Source organism: Triturus cristatus, chromosome 7 (genome assembly GCF_964204655.1).
Source record: "Triturus cristatus chromosome 7, aTriCri1.1, whole genome shotgun sequence".
NCBI classification, from domain to species: Eukaryota; Metazoa; Chordata; class Amphibia; order Caudata; family Salamandridae; genus Triturus; species Triturus cristatus.
Genome location: NC_140590.1, coordinates 945,676,600 through 945,700,975, shown reverse-complemented (window position 1 = coordinate 945,700,975; position 24,376 = coordinate 945,676,600). Strand labels below are relative to the sequence as shown.

General features: G+C 44.2%; 1 protein-coding gene across 5 annotated transcripts in view; it reads right to left on the bottom strand.

The window, feature by feature from the left end:
- Positions 1-23,732, bottom strand: part of LOC146810895 (uncharacterized) — a 403,292-nt gene extending 379,560 nt beyond the window's left edge. For all 5 annotated transcript variants that reach the window (XM_085617937.1, XM_085617940.1, XM_085617938.1 and 2 more), the window contains exon 1: positions 23,712-23,732. The gene's annotated coding sequence lies outside the window, so the exon portion shown is untranslated. The remainder of the gene's footprint in view (positions 1-23,711) is intronic.
- Between the last annotated feature and the right edge of the window lie 644 nt (positions 23,733-24,376).

The following is a 24,376-nucleotide window of genomic DNA, read 5'->3' as shown; positions in this document are numbered from 1 at the left end:
ATATCAGATGCAGAGGACGGCCTACAGCAGGTAGCAACTAAAACATCGGACATGGAGAAGGTGCTGGGTGAAATACAGGCCAAAAATGAGGCTCGATCGAGGCGCAATAATCTACACATCACAGGATTACCGGAATCCACCAACACGGATCGCCTTGAAACACATATCGAGACTCTCCTTAAGTCGATATTTGGGGCTGTGAACCTGTTTCGATAGTCGAGCGTGCACACCGGGCACTGGCCACCAGACCCCCACCGGGGACACCCCCACGCCCCATAATCGCGCGTTTGCTAAATTACAGAGACAGTGATGTCATTCTCCGTATGGCCAGAGAGAAAGGAAACCTTGTTCATGAAGGTAACTCCATTGCTTTTCACCTGGACTTCACCGCAGTGGTACAGGCGGCTCAGAAGGAATTCCAATCGACAAAGAAAATCCTCAAGGCAGAGAAGGTACCCTACGCAATGCTATATCCAGCGCGATTGTGTATCGACATGAATGGCAGATCAAGGATCTTCACACCACCGAAATCCCCAATGGAATATGCAAAGGCACTGAAACGTAAATCCAAGAGCTCTTCCAATCAAGAAGATGACGACAATGATGTTTCCTCGCAAGGCACCGCAGACTGAACCTCAAGATATGTACACAGCGAGATACTCTGCTGCAGCGATACGGTGTTGCCAATCTGAGATCGTCATGCGGGCATGTTCTGCCTAGCACTTATACAGACTCCAGTAGACTGCTCGCCGGATCTTAGCAATGGCAGATAAGACTTTTATGGTTTTTTGATTACATATGACTGTAATATCTCTAATTTCATTACTGCCCATGTGCTGCCTTATTTTAATGTTATAGCCGGGGTATAGTATTGTTAACCTCCGCCCACATCCCTTCACACCAGGGAGAGATGATGCGCTCCAGCGCTCCCCGATGGGTGATCCCCACAGCTGCTATGGCGGCTTCTTGTTTTCATTGGACACAGTTTGGGGGATTTGGGATGGCTTTGGCAGGTTGGGGTTGCTGAAGTGGGTGGGGGGTTCGGACGGATGGGGAGACAGGGGGGAACTGTTATTGTGTTAAAAGTTGCTAAGATGTCCTATTACAGACTGGTTTCTGTTGCAGAAAAGTTAATATATGGTGAATCTCAACTGATATATGTGAAGTATACTGATGGCACATGAAAAAATTGTATGCCTAACATGGAATGTGAGGGGGCTCAACTCTCTGAACAAAATACGACAGGTGTTGGCCTATTCAGATCGATATTGTGTTAAAATTGCTCTTATACAAGAAACACATCTAACACACCACACCGAAGCGCAAACAGGGGCTAAATGGGCGGGTTACAGACAGGCCTCTTCGTACTCATCATATGCTAAGGGGGTGCTTACTCTCATTAAGAAAAATCTGCCCTTTATTGTGATCAAAAGCTGTGCAGATGACGCCGGCAGGTACGCTATAACACATGGTAAGTTGGCAGGGTCTCTAATAACACTGGTGAACGTGCATGGTCCCAACGCAGATGACCCTGAGTTCTTTGAGCGAATACTTTCTATACAGCGGGAATGGCCGGAAGCTACGATAATATGGGGTGGTGATTTAAATACTCACTTAGATCCAACTATGGACAAATCAAGTGGAGAGGGAGGGCACTCGCCCAGAGCTGCCAGGATCATTAACGAAGGCATGGCAGAACTCACACTGTCGGATGTCTGGCGCTTGCACAACCCAACCAAACTGGAAGGCACACACATTTCCACCACGCATTGAAGCTGGTCACGGCTCGACTATTGGATCATGAGCAATTGCAGCACGACCTGGGTATCAGAGACGGAGGTGCTCCAAAGAACATTATCCGACCACAATCCTGTTTGACTGGAATTGCACATTCCACAGAGACATTCCAGACAGTTCACCTGGCGTTTTCGCTCTGAAACGCTACTTGACCCCCTCTACACACATACCATCCGAGAGGCCATCATACAATACTTTGCTCAAAACAAGGGGACGGTAAACAGCACGACAACCTTATAGGAGGCATTCAAAGCTACGATTTGTGGCACTTGCATTAGCACAACAGCAGGGATATTAAAAGACCTTCGGGGCCAGCTCTCCAAGCCCGAACACACCTTACAGCGCCTGGAACGTGAATATGAACGCTCACATAGCAAGAAACTCCTTGCCCAAATAAAGGTATCAATCATGGAATACAACACCCTGGCGGACACTGAAATTCGTTATTTGTCTAAACGCCATGTGGCCCGAGCGTCTGGAGAGGGGACAGACTGGGACATGCATTAGCGGTTAAGATTAAGACCAGGGAAGACGCACATATCATTACTAAAATAACAGACGCATCGGAGGTAGATCATTATTCTACAAAAGACTTTGTTACAACATTCCATACAGCCTCCGTTGACATGTATACATCACAAACAAGTGCCTCAGCAGCAGAATTAGATAACTATCTATCAGATATCGCCATTGCATGGCTATCAGATAGCCATAGAGAATACTTGGGCCAGCCTACAACTGAAGATGATATAAAGGCAGCGATTAAGTCCCTCCCAAACAAAAAAGCTCCGGGTCGGGAAGAACTCACCTGGAAGTTCTACTAAGAGTTTGCAGAGGAACTGACGCATTATCTTCTTGAAATGTATGCTGAGGCTTTCTAGGTAGGTACGCTCCCCCTGTCTCTCAGAGAGGCCCTCATTATCACTCTGCTCAAAAAAAACAAGCCACCAAATCGATTTGACTCCTATCGTCCATTATCACTCAAATATTGATGCGAAAATGTTGGCAACATTTCTGGCGACCAGACTCACGCCATTGATGCCTAACCTAGTCCTGCTGGATCAGTCCGGGTTTATTCTCAACAGATCAACCTCGCACAACCTACGGACGCTGTTCGACATGTATCATATTCTCAACCCTGACCTGCCAGCGGCAGCTGTAATGCTTGATGCAGCCAAAGCCTTTGACTCCATAGAGTGGAGTTACCTTTTTAACATTTTACACCGGATGGGCTTCCCGCCACTATTCACCAACTGGATACGTCTATTATATACAGCCCTATCAGCGCATGTGCGAATAGTGGGCTTTACATCTAACCCCATACCAATTCATAGAGGTACAAGGCAGGGATGTCCCCTATCGCTGCTTCTATTCGCAATTATGCTGGAACCCCTGGCCTGTATTATTAGGCAGAGACATAAAGCGGCAGAGACATAAAGCGGCAGAGACATAAAGCGGCAGAGACATAAAGCGGCAGCGCTGCAATTTGCCCACTGCCCGGTGTGCATCTCACTCTACGCGGATGATATGTTACTATTCATCAGAGAACCTCAAACCTTTCTCGCACAGGTGCTAAGAGAATATATCCGTTTCGGGCGTTTTTCTGGCCTCACTATTAATTGGTCTTAGTCAATAGTTGTCCCGCTGACCGCATCTACTGATCCACACACACTGGATATCCCGCTGATATGGACAGTGGACCCCGTAAAATACCTTGGGGTGTGGCTCCACCACGACCCAGATTTGGTGATTCGAGAAAATTACTGTCAGGGCTGTGGTAGGCTCAGCTAGATTTCCGACATTTTGCATACACTCTAGGAGTCAGGCTGGTCGTTTGGTAGGTAGGCGTAGAAAGATTTCAGTTCGATCGCTTGCTGCCATCTTGCGATCCTTTAGCGCTTAGGATTCAGGTACACACCCCCCCTCAAGATGGCCGCTGGCTGGTACATCTGTTTTCCAGTTATTTTTAGGTTCATGCAGCGGTGTAGTCTTTTCTCAGTTTTTGAAGTGCGCGAGCGCGTCCTCAGCGCGGCGCACTTCAACCGTCAAAATTGGTTTGACAAGACGGAGTTTCCTTTCGCTCCGTATTTCGTCAGAAGCACGCCCCGTCAAGATTTTGGCAGTTAGTTCTGATAGAGCCAACTTCCCCTAAGGTTTCTTCCCAGTCCCTAGTCATTTGGGTTCCAGTATTTTGCTCACTCTCCTCAGGAGTACAGTACTAGTTTTTAGTCACAGCGTGAGGTGAAGAGTCCAATTCCTTTCCAGTTCCACCACTTCTCGACGGACAAGAAGAAGGTAGAATCAATTCTCGAGCTTCCCCTTCAGAGAAGTAAGTGCTGATTTCTTCCTATATCTCGTGGACTCTGGATTCCACTAAGGGCTTGTGACTTTCTATCAGCTATTTGAGAGAATAAAGAAGCGCTATCTCTAAAGATCCACAGAGCTCCAGAACATTTTCGGAAAGAAAGACTAGAGAGAAAGTAGTCGCAAGAAACAAGTAAGAACTAAAAGAGACCTTGCAAGAGAAGCAGCATAGCATATATAATATATATATATATACATATATGAATTGAACTTTCAACCTAATTTTTCTGCCTCACTCTGGAAGTAGAAGAAAGAGCATTTAGTGAACATTTATTTGAGCATCACTCAATCTTCTAGTAGAATACAGGTAACGACGGACTTCTAGGGGAGGAGGTGTGGAAGGGATATGAGGTAGATCAGGCTTACATATGTTTCTATTTGCAGGAGAGGTACCCACCTTTCAACTCCACTACTCACCCACTAGAAGGTCTCTACCCAAAGCAGAGAGCGGCAAAACACAGTGTCAGGACAGGTACAGTAGGTTAGAGGTCATGTAATTTCTGTGTAGAGCTAGTGGTGAGAATTGTTGTTAAGTAACTCTCGTTGCAGGAATCGGAAGACAAGGTCCGAGTCCAGTCCAGGAAGAAGACGCAGTGTTGTCTCTCTTTTCTGTCCAATTCCCCTTTCCCCCTCTCTGCTGCTCGTGAGCCTCTGAGCTCGCGGTAGCGGAGTGGTGGAGTGGAGATCAAGCATCGGCTCCTGTGGAAAAGGCTCAATCGACTCAGGTACCTTGACTGAACCTTGACAGATTGAAGTGCCGAAAACAATTAAAATTCCACCCGAGCACGATGGCTGAGGGAATTGATGTAAAGGCTCTTGCAACGGTGTTAGATAGTATACAGAAACAGCTAGGTGACACCTTGGAAGATAACAAGTCCCTGAGGGAAGAGGTTAGGAAGTCTGCCCAAGAAGCTCGTTATTTGCGTCAGCAGTTTGACGAGTTTTCCGGAGGTTCTCCTTCCTCAGTTAAGGAAGATAAGCCTCCTTCTTTTGCTCCTGCCCCGTCTGCTGCAGAACTCACTACTCAGGTTATTCATGCTATCTCCCCGACAATTCCATTGGCAGCTCCAGAAAGATTTAGTGGGGACCCACACAAGGCCCAAATTTTTCTCACGCAATGTTCCTTACACTATCTCTGTCGGCCAATCATTTTTAAGGAAGATCAATCTAAAGTGGCTTTCATGCTGTCGTACCTGAGTGGAGATGCTGCTGCCTGGTCCATGCCCTTGGTGAACAACAATGATTCCATTTTGTATGATTTTGAAGGATTCAAGAGAGAATTTTTACGGATTTTTGACAGAAGAACCATCTCCCAATCCACGGACAATGAGCTGTTAGATCTTAAGCAGGGGAATCGTGAATTAGTGGCATACCTGGCCCAATTCAACAAACTAATTGTGGAAACCAGTTGGCCTGAGGAAAAACGAGCTGCAATTTTCTATCGAGGCCTAAAGGACGAGTTAAAGGATGGTCTATCACAGATCCCAAGGCGTCCTACTGAGGTCTCTGAACTAATTGACTTAGTCCTACAGATTGATCAGCGACAAAGTGAAAGAAAGAGTGAGAGACGTAAGGAATTTAGGAATGTCCCACCTCGGTTTGACAGAATAAAATCAGAAGGATCAAGGTTAAAGGAAGCTGTGTCTGAGGAAGAGCCTATGCAAATTGGTTCAGTAAGAGGGCCACTGTCGAAGGAAGAAAGGGAGAAGAGACGATTGGGCAAGTTGTGCATGTACTGTGGGAACTCTGGTCATTTTGTGCGGGAATGTACAAAGAGGCCCAAGAACAATTTTGGGTTAAAAGATCGGCTCCACCAGTAGAAGGGGTTGCCCTGGTGGAAGCGAAGGAACAGTCAACTCCAGAACCAAAGTTAGTGGCAAATACCTTGCAATCATCGGCGCCACATTTGATCATTTCTGTGCAAATAAGATTTGGAGGTCGGATCAAGGAGGGGATTTCTGTCATGATTGACTCAGGGGCAACTGGAAATTTTTGCGACATAGGTTTTGCCAAGTCTCTCGGAATCACCTTTTTGAGAAAGGAAAGGCCAGAGCCGGTTCGCGCAGTGGACGGAACGAGCTTGTCCTCCGGTCCTATTGTGTATGATACTGAGAGGATCCTGTTGAGTGGACCTGGACAACATCTTAGTTCCTTGCAATTTAGTCTGATCGACGCTCCACAATTTCAGCTGATTTTGGGTCTGCCTTGGCTCACTGAGCATAATCCGCAAATTGATTGGGCCAGACGTTCGATTTGCATGAACTCTGAGTATTGTCTACATCATTGCTTTCACACGATTCCAGATTCCCCAGAAGTTTCTCAATCCCAACTTTTAGCAAGCTTCCCCAAGACAATTTGTGCGCTTGACACCCAAGAAATTCCCCTTGAATACGAAGATCTGGCCTCAGTGTTCGACGAAAGAGAGGCAGAACGTTTGCCACCTCATCGGGAGTACGACTGTCGAATCGAGCTTGAGCCAGGAGCCTCCCTTCCCTGTAGTCGGATTTATGCATTGTCTGAAGCGGAAAATGCCCATCTCAAGGAATATCTGAACAGATACCTGGCCAACGGATTCATTCGCCCTTCCCAGTCTCCAGTTTCGTCCCCGCTTTTTTTCATCCCCAAGAAAGATGGCCAATTAAGGACTTGCATAGACTATCGCGCCCTTAACTTGGTAACCAAGAAGAACCGTTATCCGCTTCCCTTGATCTCGGAGCTGTTAGACCAGGTGAAAGGAGCGAAAGTTTACTCAAAATTGGATTTGAGAGGGGCTTACCATTTGGTACGTATGGCAGAAGGCGAAGAGTGGAAAACCGCCTTTCGTACTCGTTTTGGTTTATTTGAGTACCAAGTCATGCCATTTGGCTTATGCAATGCTCCGGCTGCTTTCCAGCATTTTTTGAACGATGTTTTGCGAGAATTTTTAGATCGCTTCGCAGTGGTTTACATAGATGATATCCTCATATTCTCTGCCAGCGAGGAAGAACATATCCAGCACGTCAGATCCATACTGAAGAAATTGCTTGAAAATCAACTTTTTGTCAAATTGGAGAAGTGTGTTTTTCACACGACTCAAGTTGAGTTTTTGGGATTTGTGTTGTCCTCAGATGGAGTTTCTATGGATGAGTCTAAGGTGCGAACTATCAAGGAGTGGCCCTCTCCGCGTACAGTAAAGGAGGTACAGAGTTTCCTTGGATTCGCCAATTTTTACAGGCGATTTATCATCAACTTTTCTGAGCGAGTTTGTCCTCTTACGAGATTATTGAAGAAGAAGACCAAATTTGAGTGGAATGCCGAAACGGAATTAGCATTTAACGAGCTCAAGAAAATCTTTGTATCATCTCCAATCTTACTCCACCCGGATCCGGGAGAACCATTTTTTGTGGAAGCAGATGCCTCCGATTTGGCCATCGGTGGGGTTTTGTCCCAGCGACATAAGCAGACAGGTCAGCTACACCCAGTAGCTTTTCGCTCTAGGAAGTTGTCTGCGGCTGAAATCAATTATCCCATTGCGGATAAGGAACTGTTGGCAGTCAAGGATGCCTTCACTGAATGGAGACATTATTTGCTGGGAGCAAGGCATGTGGTGACAGTATTTACTGATCATCGGAATCTCCAGTTTTTGAAATCTGCCCGTACCTTGACCCCACGCCAATTGAGATGGTCTTTATTTTTTGCAGATTACGACTTTGTTTTAACTTACAAACCTGGATCGGCAAATGGGAAGGCGGATGCCTTATCTCGCCTAAATGTGAGCGCTGACAACAAGACTGCAGAAAGAGGAGTCATCATTCCAGCTGAACGGATAATCGGAACACTCTCCTACTCCGATATAGAACAGAAGTTACCAAACTTGCGATCTTTGGAAGAAGTTAGAGACTGGACGGCAAAAGGGAAAGAATATCAAGTCAAGGATGGAAGACCCGTCTACCAAGACAAGTTGTTCGTGTCTAGTCGGGAGCTGCAAGAACTAATCATTGAACACTTTCATGACAATATGCTGGCCGGGCACAAGGGAGTGAAGAAAACTACAGAATTGATTCGAAGAGAGTTTTGGTGGCCAGCAATGGAAGCTCAGGTGCGGCAGTATGTAGCTACTTGCGAGCCTTGTATCAAGGGAAAAACACTTAGAAGGGCTCCCCAAGGGTTTTTGCAGCCATTGCCCCCAGCCCCGTACCCGTGGCATACTATTTCAATGGATTTCATAGTGGATCTACCTTCCAGTGTGGGACTATCAGTCATTTGGGTGGTGGTGGACCTTTTTTCTAAGATGAGTCACTTTATCCCTTTAAGGGCCCTCCCCAATGCTACCCAGCTGTCCAAACTGTTCACACAGCACATTGTCAAGGCCCACGGAATCCCCAAGGTTGTTATCTCTGACAGGGGTCCTCAGTTTGTCTCTCGCTTTTGGAGATCCTTTTTGAAAAGATTGGGTGTAGACTCTCGTCTGTCTTCCAGTTTCTATCCTGAGACTGATGGACAGACCGAGAGAGTGAATCAGGAGCTGGAGCAATTCCTGCGCCTGTTCTTGATGGATCAGGAGGGAGATTGGCCAGACCTGATTTGGGCGGCAGAGTTCGCTTATAACAATGCAGAGCATGCTTCCACGGGTTTCTCTCCATTTTATTTAAATTCTGGTCGTCATCCAAACGCTTGGGTAGACAAGGAGTCTAGTGATGTTCCTGCCGTGGAGACTGTGGTTCAGGATTTACATAAGGCCTATCAATTAGCTACTAGAAATCTGTCTCAGGCTAAGATTTCTTACAAGAAGCAGGCCGATAAGAAGAGACGTCCCAATCCTGTTTACAAGAAGGGAGATCTAGTCTGGTTGTCTACTAGAAATTTACGTTTGAAGGGAAACAGAAAGTTTCAGCCGAGGTACATGGGTCCCTTTCAGGTAGACAGAATGGTGAATCCAGTCAGTGTGAAGTTAAGTCTTCCTCCTAGGTTGAGGATACATCCAGTTTTTCATGTCTCCTTGCTTCAGTGTAGTCCAAAAGGGGTTAGGTACAGAAATACTCCTTCCCCAGTTTTGGTACAAGGGCAGGAGGAATTTGAGGTGAAAAGAATACTCGACTCAAAAGTTCAAGGAGGGCAAATTTTCTATCTCGTAGATTGGAAAGGTTGTGGTCCAGAAGAGAGATCTTGGGAGCCCCAATCCAATATCCATGCTCCCCGTTTGCTGAGAGATTTTCACCGCACACACCCCACTAAGCCCAAAAGGGTTAGGGAGGGGGTTTTGGTGGGAGGTACTGTCAGGGCTGTGGTAGGCTCAGCTAGATTTCCGACATTTTGCATACACTCTAGGAGTCAGGCTGGTCGTTTGGTAGGTAGGCGTAGAAAGATTTCAGTTCGATCGCTTGCTGCCATCTTGCGATCCTTTAGCGCTTAGGATTCAGGTACACACCCCCCCTCAAGATGGCCGCTGGCTGGTACATCTGTTTTCCAGTTATTTTTAGGTTCATGCAGCGGTGTAGTCTTTTCTCAGTTTTTGAAGTGCGCGAGCGCGTCCTCAGCGCGGCGCACTTCAACCGTCAAAATTGGTTTGACAAGACGGAGTTTCCTTTCGCTCCGTATTTCGTCAGAAGCACGCCCCGTCAAGATTTTGGCAGTTAGTTCTGATAGAGCCAACTTCCCCTAAGGTTTCTTCCCAGTCCCTAGTCATTTGGGTTCCAGTATTTTGCTCACTCTCCTCAGGAGTACAGTACTAGTTTTTAGTCACAGCGTGAGGTGAAGAGTCCAATTCCTTTCCAGTTCCACCACTTCTCGACGGACAAGAAGAAGGTAGAATCAATTCTCGAGCTTCCCCTTCAGAGAAGTAAGTGCTGATTTCTTCCTATATCTCGTGGACTCTGGATTCCACTAAGGGCTTGTGACTTTCTATCAGCTATTTGAGAGAATAAAGAAGCGCTATCTCTAAAGATCCACAGAGCTCCAGAACATTTTCGGAAAGAAAGACTAGAGAGAAAGTAGTCGCAAGAAACAAGTAAGAACTAAAAGAGACCTTGCAAGAGAAGCAGCATAGCATATATAATATATATATATATACATATATGAATTGAACTTTCAACCTAATTTTTCTGCCTCACTCTGGAAGTAGAAGAAAGAGCATTTAGTGAACATTTATTTGAACATCACTCAATCTTCTAGTAGAATACAGGTAACGACGGACTTCTAGGGGAGGAGGTGTGGAAGGGATATGAGGTAGATCAGGCTTACATATGTTTCTATTTGCAGGAGAGGTACCCACCTTTCAACTCCACTACTCACCCACTAGAAGGTCTCTACCCAAAGCAGAGAGCGGCAAAACACAGTGTCAGGACAGGTACAGTAGGTTAGAGGTCATGTAATTTCTGTGTAGAGCTAGTGGTGAGAATTGTTGTTAAGTAACTCTCGTTGCAGGAATCGGAAGACAAGGTCCGAGTCCAGTCCAGGAAGAAGACGCAGTGTTGTCTCTCTTTTCTGTCCAATTCCCCTTTCCCCCTCTCTGCTGCTCGTGAGCCTCTGAGCTCGCGGTAGCGGAGTGGTGGAGTGGAGATCAAGCATCGGCTCCTGTGGAAAAGGCTCAATCGACTCAGGTACCTTGACTGAACCTTGACAATTACGGCACGGCCTGCACAAAACTGGAAGAACAGGTAGATAGGTGGATACGTCCGTCTACCACTATCATTAGCAGACCGCATGGCTCTTATAAAAATGGTCGTTTATTATTATTTCGGCACCATCCCCATACCACTCCCTGCACCACTTTTCAAAATGATTCGATCATTGTTAACTAAATGGATATGGGGAGGTAAGCAAGCATGAGTGAAGCTCTCGACCCTCACTTTAGATTACAGTAGGGGGTGTTTTAGTGTACCCGACATATATCTTTATTACTTATGCGCCCAGACCCAGTTTGCTTACTACTGGTATTGCACCCATGACTACATCCCACGCGTTGCGGTGGAGGACGGTGACGCACACCCTATCCCCCTGGAGTCCATACTGACCCACGTGCACAGACACACCCACGTGCGGAGATCAACTCCATTGATACTACTATCGCTGCTTGGCAGGCACTAGACCGCAGAGTGGATAAACTTCCGTTATATTCTCCACTTATGCCCTTGGCATATCATGCTGGCACATCAGTCACACAAGAGAAAGGAGTCATGCGCATTCTGACCTTGGCGGGCATTGACATAATGCAGGACCTTTTCCCAGACTGTAGTTTTTTTAACACAAAATGACCTGTGCTACATACAAAATCAGACGACTCTTTTTGCCTTTCCCATCCACAGGCTAAAGACAGCACTACAGGCACACTACCCCACAATCCCGACAGAACCCCCAACGCTATTCCCCCTGCATACCCTGCTCACCAGTTCCACAAAGCATAAGATGGTAACTAAATTCCATCGAGCTGCGAGAGACGAACTTCCGCTGCCGCAAAGCATGAGCATGTAGCAGTGGAACAAGAAACTAGATCTGCCACTCACACAGAAGGACTGGGAGTGCTGCTGCCAGCTAATTCAAGTACTCACAACTAACTGCAACTGACGAATTATTCACATTAAATGCATTCACCAAATGTATCACACACCATACAAATTATTCAAATATGGCCTCAGAGATCATGATAAATGTATGAGAAGTGGCACCACGGGAGTGGATTTCTGGCACTTTGCATGGGAGGATTAGAAGGTGGCAGAGTTCTGGGCTGCTGTGATTAACATAATAAAAGACATGACTTGGATTGCACTCCACATGTATGCTTATTAGACTTTGTACCGTCTCTGAAAGGCATATTATGCAGACTTGTAAACATAGCACTCCTCCTAAGCGCAGGGTGGCCATGACCTGGGAGAGCCGCCTGAGTTCTTCCATTGCACATTGGCTAAATGATATGGTGTACTGTCGTGAGACATTGGCCGCAGCTCCTGATGCATAATTTTGTCAAACCATACCAGCCCGAATTATGTTCTGCTTGACAATTTGTGTATAGGGCCAATATGTATGTATGCATTATTTTACCGTATTACTTCCACTGGTTGTTTTGTATGCCTTTTTATATCTAAAAAAACTTTTTTTTTTTTTTAAACAAAAACCATAACACTCCTACAAATGTGACAATTCAGACTATTTTAAGCCTCCAAAGTTACAAGAATGGCATGGGCAGCAGGTATTAGTCACTTTTAATATATATATTCCAATAATAAACAACTGTTGTTCAGCTCATTTTTAAATTACAGATAGTGCCACCATGTGGCAAACTGTCACAAGTGCCGGTGTCAAGCACCAGAAACCACTGGCTAAAATCTAGCACTGATTAGGGGCGAGTCCATTAGCTTAGAGCTAAAGAAATAATGGGAAAATGGAAATGGTTCAACAAAGAAGTTCTCCGTCCATTAGCTTCTGATTGTAGCATCAACAAATAAGATAATACATTTTCTTGTACAAAAGAAAAGTACTGTAATGTTTTCAAATCTAAGGATCGCATGTACCAAGCCCTTTTGTCTTCACAAGCCTTGTGATTCACAAATCCGAGTTTTCTTTATGTACAAATACACTTTTGCGACTTAAAAATTTCTCTCTGACTCATAAAATAATTTGTGTGTTTCTTTCTGAATCGCAAATAGAAAGGGGTTTGAAAAGGGAGTCCTCATCTCAATTCAAATTTGAAAGGAATGCATCAATGGTTTGTGACCACAGATGCAGTCGCAAACCATTGATGAGTTACCAATCCAGAGTTAAAGGTGTAACTAATTGGCATAGGGGAAGAGATCCCTTAAGGGCCCTTTCCCCATTGAGAATCATGGAGGCAGCCTCAGAGGGGAGTAGGCAGTGTACAGGAAACTACTGCTGGCTCCCCCGAAGTTTCACAAAACGGAACTAATTACTTAAAGGAATACAGGCTTCTTAAATAAAATGTTTTCAGTTTTGGACCACAATAAAAGGGATGGTGGTTTCCTGTTCATTTCAGGCCAAACAACCATGTGATTATAGCCAATCACAGGGGGTCGCAAATTGCAACTTGACATATGAATATTAATTAGACTGGTCAATCTACAACTCTCTAGAATTTAGTATATTATGAACCAACTTATTAGTACATAGGTTGGTTTGCACAATACTATTCCATTCACAAAAAGGCAATGTGCAATTTATGACTCCCTTCTGAAAATAGAATAATATTTCATGCGGCCCTTAAAGCTACAAGTAACCTAGATAGGCACAGTGAAAATCAGATTTCTTCACCTCTTCACCATGACAGATCCCCAAACCGGACCTTGGATCTTTAGAACCTGACAGCCAAAGCACATGCTACATACAGTTTCTATTAAAAAGGGAATCAGTGGTCACAGGTTGCAGCTATGATTGAGTTCAAAGAGGCTGTGTCAGTGTGTTTCAGTGAGTGGAAACAGGAAAGCTACAGGTCACTACAAAACCTCAACATTTGATCAGTCTCTTGAAGGACCTTACTCACGTCTCTTAGGCCCAAATAAGTTCACCATGGACAAATGGTCAGATCAGCCCACCCAAACTTGAATTCCGGTCATGCCAAAGGGCAGCACACAGGGTAACATTTAGCAAACTCTGATTTAAGGACTAAAGTTGTTTCTTTGCCAAGTTACAAGAATCGCCGTATGTTAAGGATGTCAAGTATAAGGCACGTTTTCTTTGAAACCACGGCTTGTGTTTAAGATTTTTTACATTCCTTGGGCGATAAACTTCAAATGCACTTATCTTGTAAATAACACATAGCAGTCTGCTTTTTCCCACACCTCAGCTGCCCACAGCCTTGTGGATATGAGCATGGGTGATAAAGGCAGCTGCAAGTCGAGACTTAGGAGTCTAATAACTCTACAAGCACTCTCCAGAGTGAGATGTGGTGTGCAGTGTTGAGCTCAGAAAAGCCTTACCTAGCTACCTCTCTGACAAGCTTCAGGCTGGGTATGAAACCTTAGGCACACCTTAATGTTGTTTGCGAGCACCTAGGGGCACACGGACAGAGTCGGGGACAATGCAAGCCCACCGCAAGACTCTGTAGGCATTGATCCTTCCCATGAATAACAGTTGCTGCCTGTCCATGCATAACCGATACCAACCTTGTACTCAAGCAGTGCAGACCTCACAATGCTCCTATAAGGTGTTATAAGCAGCAGAACCGTTTTTCCTCAGCAGGGAAGAGTTCAGAACCACTATCCACAGCAGCAAGGCTCTAATTCCCACAAAGCAGTTCAGCAGCACTTCTAGCAGGTATTGTGTTTAAGGCTTAGTCATCTAACTGGTAGGTCCCAAGCAATCTGCAGCTCCTAGCCCTAGACCACGGAAACCTTATCAACCAAACTGGTGCACAGTTCCTACTTAGGCAGTGAGAAATCCTGGAACATGGAGTTGGCAAAAGAAACATAATTGTTCAATCAGGTCTGCCAATCAGCTCCTCTAAACGTTTTGAATCAAATAATGCATAGCTACTGCACAATTGTGGCATGCCATGCCCATGGATACAAGCGCCATATCCCTGAGCTGGTTCTACCTGTATTGGACAGCTAGACCACAACCCTTGTGACTCATGCGAGGCAGGAAGAGGAAGTGAAACAAGGAGTATGGTGTCAGAAGGGAACAGGAGGGAATCTGGTAACCCCTCCTGAAGGACACTGTATTCCTCTCTACAGCACAACACAGGGAAGAATAATATTCAAGGGAAGCCTTAAATGGTAACAAAGCCCAGAGTTGTTGCACCTTGGGTTGTTGCAGCTTGGGTTGTTGCAGCTAAGGTCTTCCACCATCTTGAGTAGCCATACAAACTCAGAGAAGACAACATGGGTTTCTCTGCAGCACCGAGCCAAACATACACACAGCCCTCACCTCAGCCTGCACTACTAACATAGTTTGACACAGTGAAAGACCCTGGTTATGGGAGGCTGGCAGAAACAGTGGAGTTCAGTAGTCATCTCCTGCTGAAGGAGACAGATAACGTGGCCTGCCATTTCACCGTAATTTTTACCTCCACCACTGCCAGCCCCACACAGCCTAGGTAGAGGAGACATTATCCACTTTCTCAAAAAGAGATTCACTTCGGGTGACCCGTCAGTCTCAGAGCCATGTTGTAATGTCCCATGGCATTTAACAGGGAGACTTCTTGCTGAGCATTCACGATTGCTGTGCACAATGGGGGAAATATAAAAACCCTATAGCAACAGCACAGTAATTGCTCAACATAGGGCTGGGCTACAGCACTCAAGAGCCTTTTAGTGGACATTTCCACCTAGCTCACACCTAGAGACACCTGTGGGCCTCAAGGAATTGAGATAACACAATATGGGCACTGGAAGATGCCCCTTCTTACTTCTCATTTACTAGAATCATTTACTCTTATGGAAAGAGGTCAAAATTAAAAATATCTCCAATGGAAAAAATATATATTAGCAAATTCACTTGGATTTCTAGAGCCCTGTACTACCAGATTTCCTTGCCTTTTAAAGGCAATATTTGTATTAGAGCCGAAGAGATCTTGGGGTTTTAGCAAAAGCCTGCGCTCACCAGGGAAGGCGCTCTTAATGGGACTGTGCTGAAGAAATGTGTGCACTTCATATCAAGGAAGGTGACAGACTACTTAAACTTACAGAACAAAGGAAACATGCACTGCTCTGTGTCAGCCCAAAGCTATTAGCTTTGTGGAAAACAGCAGGAAATAAATATCTTGTAAGCCAGAGGGTAGATGTGTATATCAGAAAAATGTAAAATACAGAATGTTGCTGAGAGATACAATTCTGAAAAATAAAATTATTCAATAACATACAATTTAACTAACTGCTATATAAATGACGTTTAAACAAATGTTTTGATCTTCAAAATGGGATTTTCAGTTAAAATGAACTATCAGTCATAAGTATCAAATCAGAATAATGGACAATACTACATTAGCTGAAAGCCACGGTGAATATTTAAATTTGGCAGCAGGAATGCTCAATAAAAGGCTTGTCTTATAAGGAGGTGACATAGAGCAAAAGGGTTGACTCGGAAGACATTGTGCTATAACTAGCCGGGTGACAAAAATAGGGGAAGATGCTTTGGCCGAGGGCAATCACAGTACAGATCACCATCAAGCACTGGTGGACATCAGGTGTATTCACAATGGAGTGTAGGAACAACTATGGTGGGACAGCAGGAAGGGGGAGGGAGAGTTGCAGTGAGGGTTTCTGCCATTTATAAAATGGAGAAAACTGAAAAATCAGCGCAAAAAGTGTGGTGGGGTGCTTTGGAGGTCTCCACAGCCTCTCATGCTTGTCCCACATTCATTGGTTGCTCATCAGCTGCAGCACACAGCAAGGACGGCAGGATACCTAGGTTGTAGACAGGGATGTGCTATATAGTTATTGGTGGCACCTTCGCTAAGGAGGAGTGTTATCTCACTTCATTATGAGCAGGAAAAATAAAATGATAATAAAATAGGGCCTCATTAGGATGGCGGTTGACTTTTGTTGGACCGCCATCTATTCGGAAAAGGGATCGCCCGACTACAAGGTGGTGGTCCCGCAGTCCAAATAAGGATGCAACCGCCACCACGGCAGTCGCAATGTCTATTTTATGTATAGCGGCGGGTGCTGCGGGCTGCAGCACCCGCCGCAGTGCATAAAATTTGCCTGAAACATATCCCTTGACTACGTGGCAGGCACCGTGCGGTGCCTGCCACATGGTGCAGGGATATGTAGGAGGGCACCATAGGTGCCCCGAAAACCGAGGGCCAGAGGGTCCCTCTACAGGCCCCCAATGTCCATTTCCACCTGACTTTTCATGGTGGGTTCACCGCCATGAAAGGGCCGGAGTAAAGGAACTTCGTAATGCCTACGGCGGTGCCTGGCAGACACCAACAACATTGTAGGCATTACTCCACCTCTGATGGACCGACTGGCTCAGGATCCGTGGCGGTTGCTCTTTCCGACCGCCATCACAAAAATGTTTTCCGCCCGCCACATTTGGATGGCGGGTGGAAAAAATTATTGTGATGGCGGTGGGACTGTGGCGGTCCCACCGTCATCGTAATTGGACCCATAGTTATTATCATTTTATTTTTCGCTGCTTCGGCGATCAGTTAGGGTGGGGCGGGGCTGGAGGCACAAAGGAGGAGTGGTTTGCCCACTCCAAGTGCGTATGAATGTTTGACCGGGCCTCTCCGGCCGGCCAAACAGTCATGTGCATTTTGCTACCAGGCTGCATTACACAGCCTGGTGGGGAACATGCTCAGACCCCCACAGTCCCCATCTGAGAACCGATCCACGGCGTTGTGATTGGATATGGGGAGCCTGGGTGCTTCCTGAATCCACACTCGCCGAAAAGCAGAGAGGAGACGTGTCCAGTGAAGGAGGCAAGTGATTTTATAATTTTTCTATTTTCCTCGCGCTGGCCACAGGTAGGACAGGGGGCATGCAGGTGATCCCTGCGTTTGCTGGGACGGCTGCTGAAAAGGGGGGGCGCCTCCCCAAAACGTTTGCCAGGGAGGACTGCCCCTCCACTTTGCCACTGGGTGTATAGTGCGTATACTGTGATGGGTAGAAGGTTATTCATTGTAGACAGATTTAATGTATTGTATAGACAGTAAAGTTCTGTAGCCTGTAAACAGCAGTGTTTTGTAGCCAGTAATGATGCGGTATAGCGTGCAGACTGAGACACGCTGAAATTGAGTTTTATAGCTATTTTCCTGTGGTCAGTGCTGAAGGGTTTTCCTGGACCTGTTGTTACTTAGACTGCAAGTTATCAGCACGCCAGGAGTCATTTAGCGAAGACATTGTAAACTGTGTCTCTCATCACAAACTATGATGAACAACACAGACGGCAATCCCAAACAACAGACATGATTTAAGTGATGCCACAGAAGGAAGATCAATATTTTTTCCATCACAACAAAGCCCAAGATTGAGTAATGTCAACGTAATGTTGAATACTTACGCCACTGTTAAATGTCACGAACTGTAAATAGTACATTCAAACCAATACACATTAAACTGGACTTTATTTGCTTAACGGCAAACAGATGAGCTGACTTCATCAGAAAGTGTTTGCCATCTGCTCACAATAAGCTGCATTTTGGCATTAGGGCTGCTATGGTAGGAAATGCATGCGAATTTATGTTTACACATTTCATTAAAGCACAGAAAGATTTTCTTTGAACTGGAAAGTTTCAGCTTTTAATATGAACTTTTATTACAGTGAGAAAGAGTGCTTGCTGTAGCAGAAGCAGCATAAACAAATGTGCCTCTGCCATTAAATGAGGAACTTCTAAATCCCTAATGTTCTGTCACACCACACACCCAGCCATTTTCACCCAAAAAATTGACAGATACAATGCCCAATGTGGGTGTGCTCTTGTTTTAGGAAGTATGACTTCATTTGGCTCCTTGATACCAGAAGCCATTTCTAAACTGTCCTGGTTATCCCGACATCTTACTAAGGGTGGCCAAACAAAGTTCAGGCATCAGAGAACGGTAAATATCTGATAAACAACAAGTCTTGCAATTGGACAAATGTTATTAGCACATGTACTCACATTCTTCTAGACTCAGGTAGCAAGCCAGCAGGATGGCTCACTGAAGTAAGCACTTCCAACTGACATATGCAGTGATCTGCACTGCAGGTCATGACCCAGCCTTTTATCTTCCAAGATTGGTATTTTGGGCATTAAGCTGGGTGACCGTACCATCTGTTGATGTTAGTGCTCATAAAGGCAGAATTAAGGCAAGAAGCACTTGTCTAAGAGACAACTTATTATTTTGATATTAGGGCATGGTTACATTATGCGTGCGGTGTAAGGATGTGCACAGGCAAGGGCTATGCCCCATTTACTGCAGCGCAGTTCCACACTTGTGCCTCTGTTATAGAGAACATGCAACGCCCTCGGGGAGTGGCAGGGAAAGGTTCGGCTGTGGCATGCCTGTGGAAATTCTGCCAATATATGGTTCTGTGTTATGACTCCACTTAACATGCTATTTATAGGGAGAAAGGCCACACCCTACCACAGTGTGGTGTACATTGCTGCTTTGACCCTCTTCCTCCTCACACTGTTTTACATGTTGAGGGTAATCATGGCTGGGAAACCAGCAACCATTCTATTTCTTTACATTTAACAATACATTTTTTGCCACCCACATACCATGAGAACATAAATACCATGCTAATCATGTGGAAGGGTGAACAACCTTTACAACGCAACTATTACAACGCACTACACTTACAACGAAATTTTTACAACGCAACATCCACTACAACGCATTCCATTACATAGCATGACACTACAACGCATGTTTAAAAACTACCTTTACAACGCATTCCATTACATCGCATACTACCTTTACAACGCATACCATTACAACGCAATCCAACACTTACCCTACTGTTGCACCCCCTGGAGTTCGAATAGTAATTTTTACCCCTATACTATCCAATACTTACCTTAAATGCAATTTAATATTATGCGTTGTAATGGTATGCGTTGTAAAGGTAGTATGCGATGTAATGGAATGCGTTGTAAAGGTAGTTTTTAATCATGCGTTGTAGTGTCATGCTATGTAATAGAATGCGTTGTAGTGGATGTTGCATTGTAAAACATGCGTTGTAAGTGCATGCGTTGTAAAAGTGTGCGTTGTAACGACATACATCCATATGGAAGTTGTGTTTGTCTATTACCATTAGGCAGACTCTACAGTGGATTTTGCCCGTTCTTTTTTATTTTCATTTGCTTTATATTTGCTTTGTTTGAGATGTGCTCTGGAGAAGTCCTGTTTTTACAGTCTTCCTTAGTTTACATGAACAAACTCATCTGGTTTCCTACGTTTTCTTTATGGGAATATGCCTAAGCATGCAGGCTGATATTCTGGAGGTCTGGCATTCCTTTGGAGTGCTCACTGTAACACAGGGGCTTGGGACTTGTTCTCGCTGTGCTGTGTAGTACTTTCAGGTCTTTGCTTAGCACTTTTTTTGTTCTGTCTGTGACATGAGCAACATGGATTCTGCCAAGCTGGACAACCATCTGCCTCCAGCCTCCTTCATAGAAGTTGTCATTTCCTTAGGATCACAGGAGTTGAATGTGTTGGGGAATTGCAGACGACTGCTTCCTTGCTCTAGTAGGATCCATGACCTCTTAAAGTCATTCTATATTTAGTTATAAATGGTGTGTGCTGAGATTTTGCACAGTGCGATCAGTGGTGCCTTGCTAATCTCTCCAGCTTGGTTAAATATATGGTTATTTCTTTGTGTGTTGCTGAACTTGTATGTTCAGTAGTCAGCACGTAACCATTAGACATTGTTGTTAATGTACACAGGTGTATACTTAAGGTTGGGTTGCTTCGCCTACGTACTCTTGTTTGGTCACCTCTATTATAACAGTTCATACCCATCACGGCACATGGATACAGTAGCCTCAGTATCCAATGTCCCTTTGTTTCAGACTATGTTTCTGTCATGACTGCTGGTTGAGGCTTCATACTGAGGATGTTGTTGATGCTATCCCCATTGGGTTAGGTTCAATTCTTGCACAGCACAGAGGACACCTAAATGTTCAAAGACATATTGTGGCCTATGTAAGCAGAAGTTTGTCCCAAACTCGACATGCTTATTCACAATCTGAGAAAGAAAGCTTAACAATGGTCTGGGCTTGTGAACATTTCCACTTATTTGTGCATGGGAAGCATTTCACGCTTGTGACAGATCATCAATCACTGTTGACTATCTTTGGAACATTGAGGTCTATGGTTACAAGAATAAAACTACTTAATCGAGCACCGTCCAGGGAAAAATCAAAATCCTGCTGACTATTTCTCAAGAGTGCCTCTGGAGTGCCTTGGGACCCCTTCCAAGATAGCTGGAGTATACATAAATGTCATTGCGAAGTCAAGCACATCACCTGCCATTTCTCTGGAACGAAACATCACTGCCACGAGTTAAGATAGTGACATGTTAAAACTAAAATACATTATTACACATCAGTCTTAACACCAGCACCCTCGACCTCTTACCAATGAGAGTGAGTACCAGAAGTTCAAAAAAGATGAACTGTCCTTTACGCAGGAAGGCATTATTCTCAGACTTTCGAGAATTGTTATTCCGGAGAGTCTGCTACAGCAGATAATTGAAGAGGCCCATGAAGGACATTGTGGAATTGTTGCCACCAAAGAAGCTCTCTGAGACAGATTATGGTTTCCACATCTCGATGAGAGAGCTGAAAGAATTGAAAGCCTATCATCTATGCAACTGTCTTTCATCGAAAACAACTCAACATATCTTAATGTCAGAGTTACCAAAGCATGTGTGGGAAAGAATTGCGGTTGGCTTCTTTCGTCCTCTTGACAATGGACTTCACCTAATGGTGAATGTTGATGAATACTCCTGTTTTCCATTGATAGAAGACCTCTCATCCATCATTCAAAGAAGGAGTCGTTAAGATATTAGATGGCATCTTCACAACATGGGGTGTTCCTATGATCTTGAAATATTACAGCGGCTCACGTTTCAAGAGTCGAGAATTTAGAGACTTTCTCAGCCTAAATCATGTGGGAGAACAGCCAAACTAGGAGACGAGCAGGAGAGACGTTGGGTTTTGATAAGCTTCCTGAGCCACATATGTGATTCATATGGGAGTCGTTCCAGCACCAGAATACACAAACGTATTGCCTGATAGAAGGTTCAACTAATCCCTGTCAAAGATTTCACCACTGGGTCAGCCAACAGGTTTTTTGAGATGAGGATTCAATATTCATTAATAGATGTACAGACGTTTCTCTTGGCCAGAAACACTTGACACTTTTCACAGAAGACCTTGTGCATAAGGCACAGGCCTTGAACTTTATGAACTTATGACAGATGTGCTGGAGACACAGTCTCTGATGAAAACAAGAAACAGAATATGAGCTATTGCATTTCAGTCGCTATGATATTTATAAATAGTGTATTCAGAAGGCAAGGAAAGGTGACTTTCAGTTACCAACTCTCAGCAGCATTAATAAAAATAACCCTATAAGAAAAAGGAAAGAGAAAAGAAAAACAAAACACCTCTGCTCAATAAGCAAAGATGGTAACAGGAGGCTTGTACAAGTACAGGAGGCTTGTCCAACTGAAACAATCTGGGAAATGAAAGTTAGTTGGCATTGTGTATGGGCCCCAGACTGATGCACCTGGTTTTGGATGAACCAGTGGTGGACAGTACAACTGATATTAAAAGGTCCACAAGGACCAGGACTTCAAAAGCACTGCTATCAGTAGCCAACTGCAAATCACAGAGCACACTAATAAGGACTTATTAGTGTTCATTTCCAAATTCAGTGTTTTGATGATGTAATACGCCAATAATCTCTACTTAGACCTGCGACTGCTCTACTATGGCTCCATCCTGATCTCCATCTGCAAACAAACATTGGATGGAATTGTCATGAACCCCAAGCACTGACAACTGGAATACTACCATTTACTGTAGATAAAGTTGCCCAATCCCTAACAGCCAGTCTGCAAAGATGACAAATCCAGGTTCCTGTACTAGACCTGAACCTAAAACCATTTGACCACATCAAGCCTCACCAAAAACCTACCAACAGTCCAACCACTTTCAAGATTAGGTTTGAGATTTTATGCAGTACATACAGTTCATTTCATTTCATTTGAGAGTAAAATACCAAGCTACCTGAGGAAACTGGCCTCTCAGTATGCACCACACAGGAACCTCTGATAGACCAAGTAACAGATGTTGTGTCAAACAAATTACAAAAACTAAAAAAATCTAAGGCTGGTGCAGGAAACATGCCAAGCTGAAAGTTATGGAACAGGATCAACCTGAGAGTCCAACATAATACATTTGTTTTCTCTAAAACCAGAACTCTTAAACAAAGCATTTGACTATGGCTTTGGTAAAATCAATTCTGCCCTATTCTTATCAAAACACAATAAGCAGGGAAGCTGCTCCTCCCTCAAGCCACCTACCACCACTCAAACTACCTTACACATTTCCCTTAAACCTCAAATTGTTACCCAAATTAGGAACCATAAACCTTTGCCCCAAACATTCATTTCTTCACATTTTAGCTCTTCTAGATGTACATGACCATGCATTAAAAACAGCGGAGATGGCAACATGGCAAGCTCCTACTGACTTTTCAAGAAGCCACCATCTTCTCTGGACATCAGTGCTATGTTAAAACATTTACATGATTTATAGACTACCATAAAAAAATCATAGTTATGAAGAAATAATGAAGTTGGTATTACTAATAGTTTGAATCATTACAATTGTTATTGCATTGCTGGTAAAGTGAATTGTAGAAGTAAGCAGCATAACCTTTGCTTGTGGCAAACTAGTAGAGTTCTCAATCAGTTCAAATAGGGCGTCGAACCACTGCAGACTAATTTTATGCAACCACAGAAATACGTAAAACACTGAATTTACATTATACCTTCATAGAATTCTCTTCTAAAGAAAGAAAAAAAAGAATCATACAAAAAGGGGTCAATATGAAGAATTTTAGCTTAGAAAGAATAGGTTGGAGGAAAAGTGAAAGAAAGAAAATAAAATAATTAGTTACCGGATAACCATCTCGTCCTGGTAGGCCCTGTTGTGATTAAATAAGTATACACTTATATTTATCAAAATAAGCAACCTGGAAGCATACATCTTGCATTACGACACATTCTGTCTGTGAAAACAATGACCTCAGATATACAATTTAGACAGAAATGACAATGAGCATCAGGTTAAAGTGTTCCCTGCAGTTCCTATCTCTCATTCTCAGGTTCAATGCTAGAAAATTAGTGAACTGGTTAATTTTCAATCTCAAACTTTCAGAAGGATCTGAAATTAATTATCAGCCTATTGACAGTAAAAGATCATAATTCTGTGAATCTTGAAAATTATCTGCGCTGAGTCAACCATCCTGGTCACTTGCTGTATATCACTTATTCACAGTTCATTTTTGTGATGTTTTCATACAATCCTTTCAGAGGTATGGTTGTCTTGTAGAAATGTATAGCAAAACTTCCTAATCAATAAATATATATTCCATCTTGCACTAACGGTTTGAAAAATCATAACTTACCAGTAATTTTGCTGCTCTCATCAGGTAGCTTGGCTGTTTGTGCAGGACTATTCACATTGGAGTTGAACCAGGATTGCTTTGCATACTATTTCCTGTCTGGGGTGGAATAGTGGGCAACAACCAATGACTTGGAATGTGGCCTGAGCAAGAGCCAG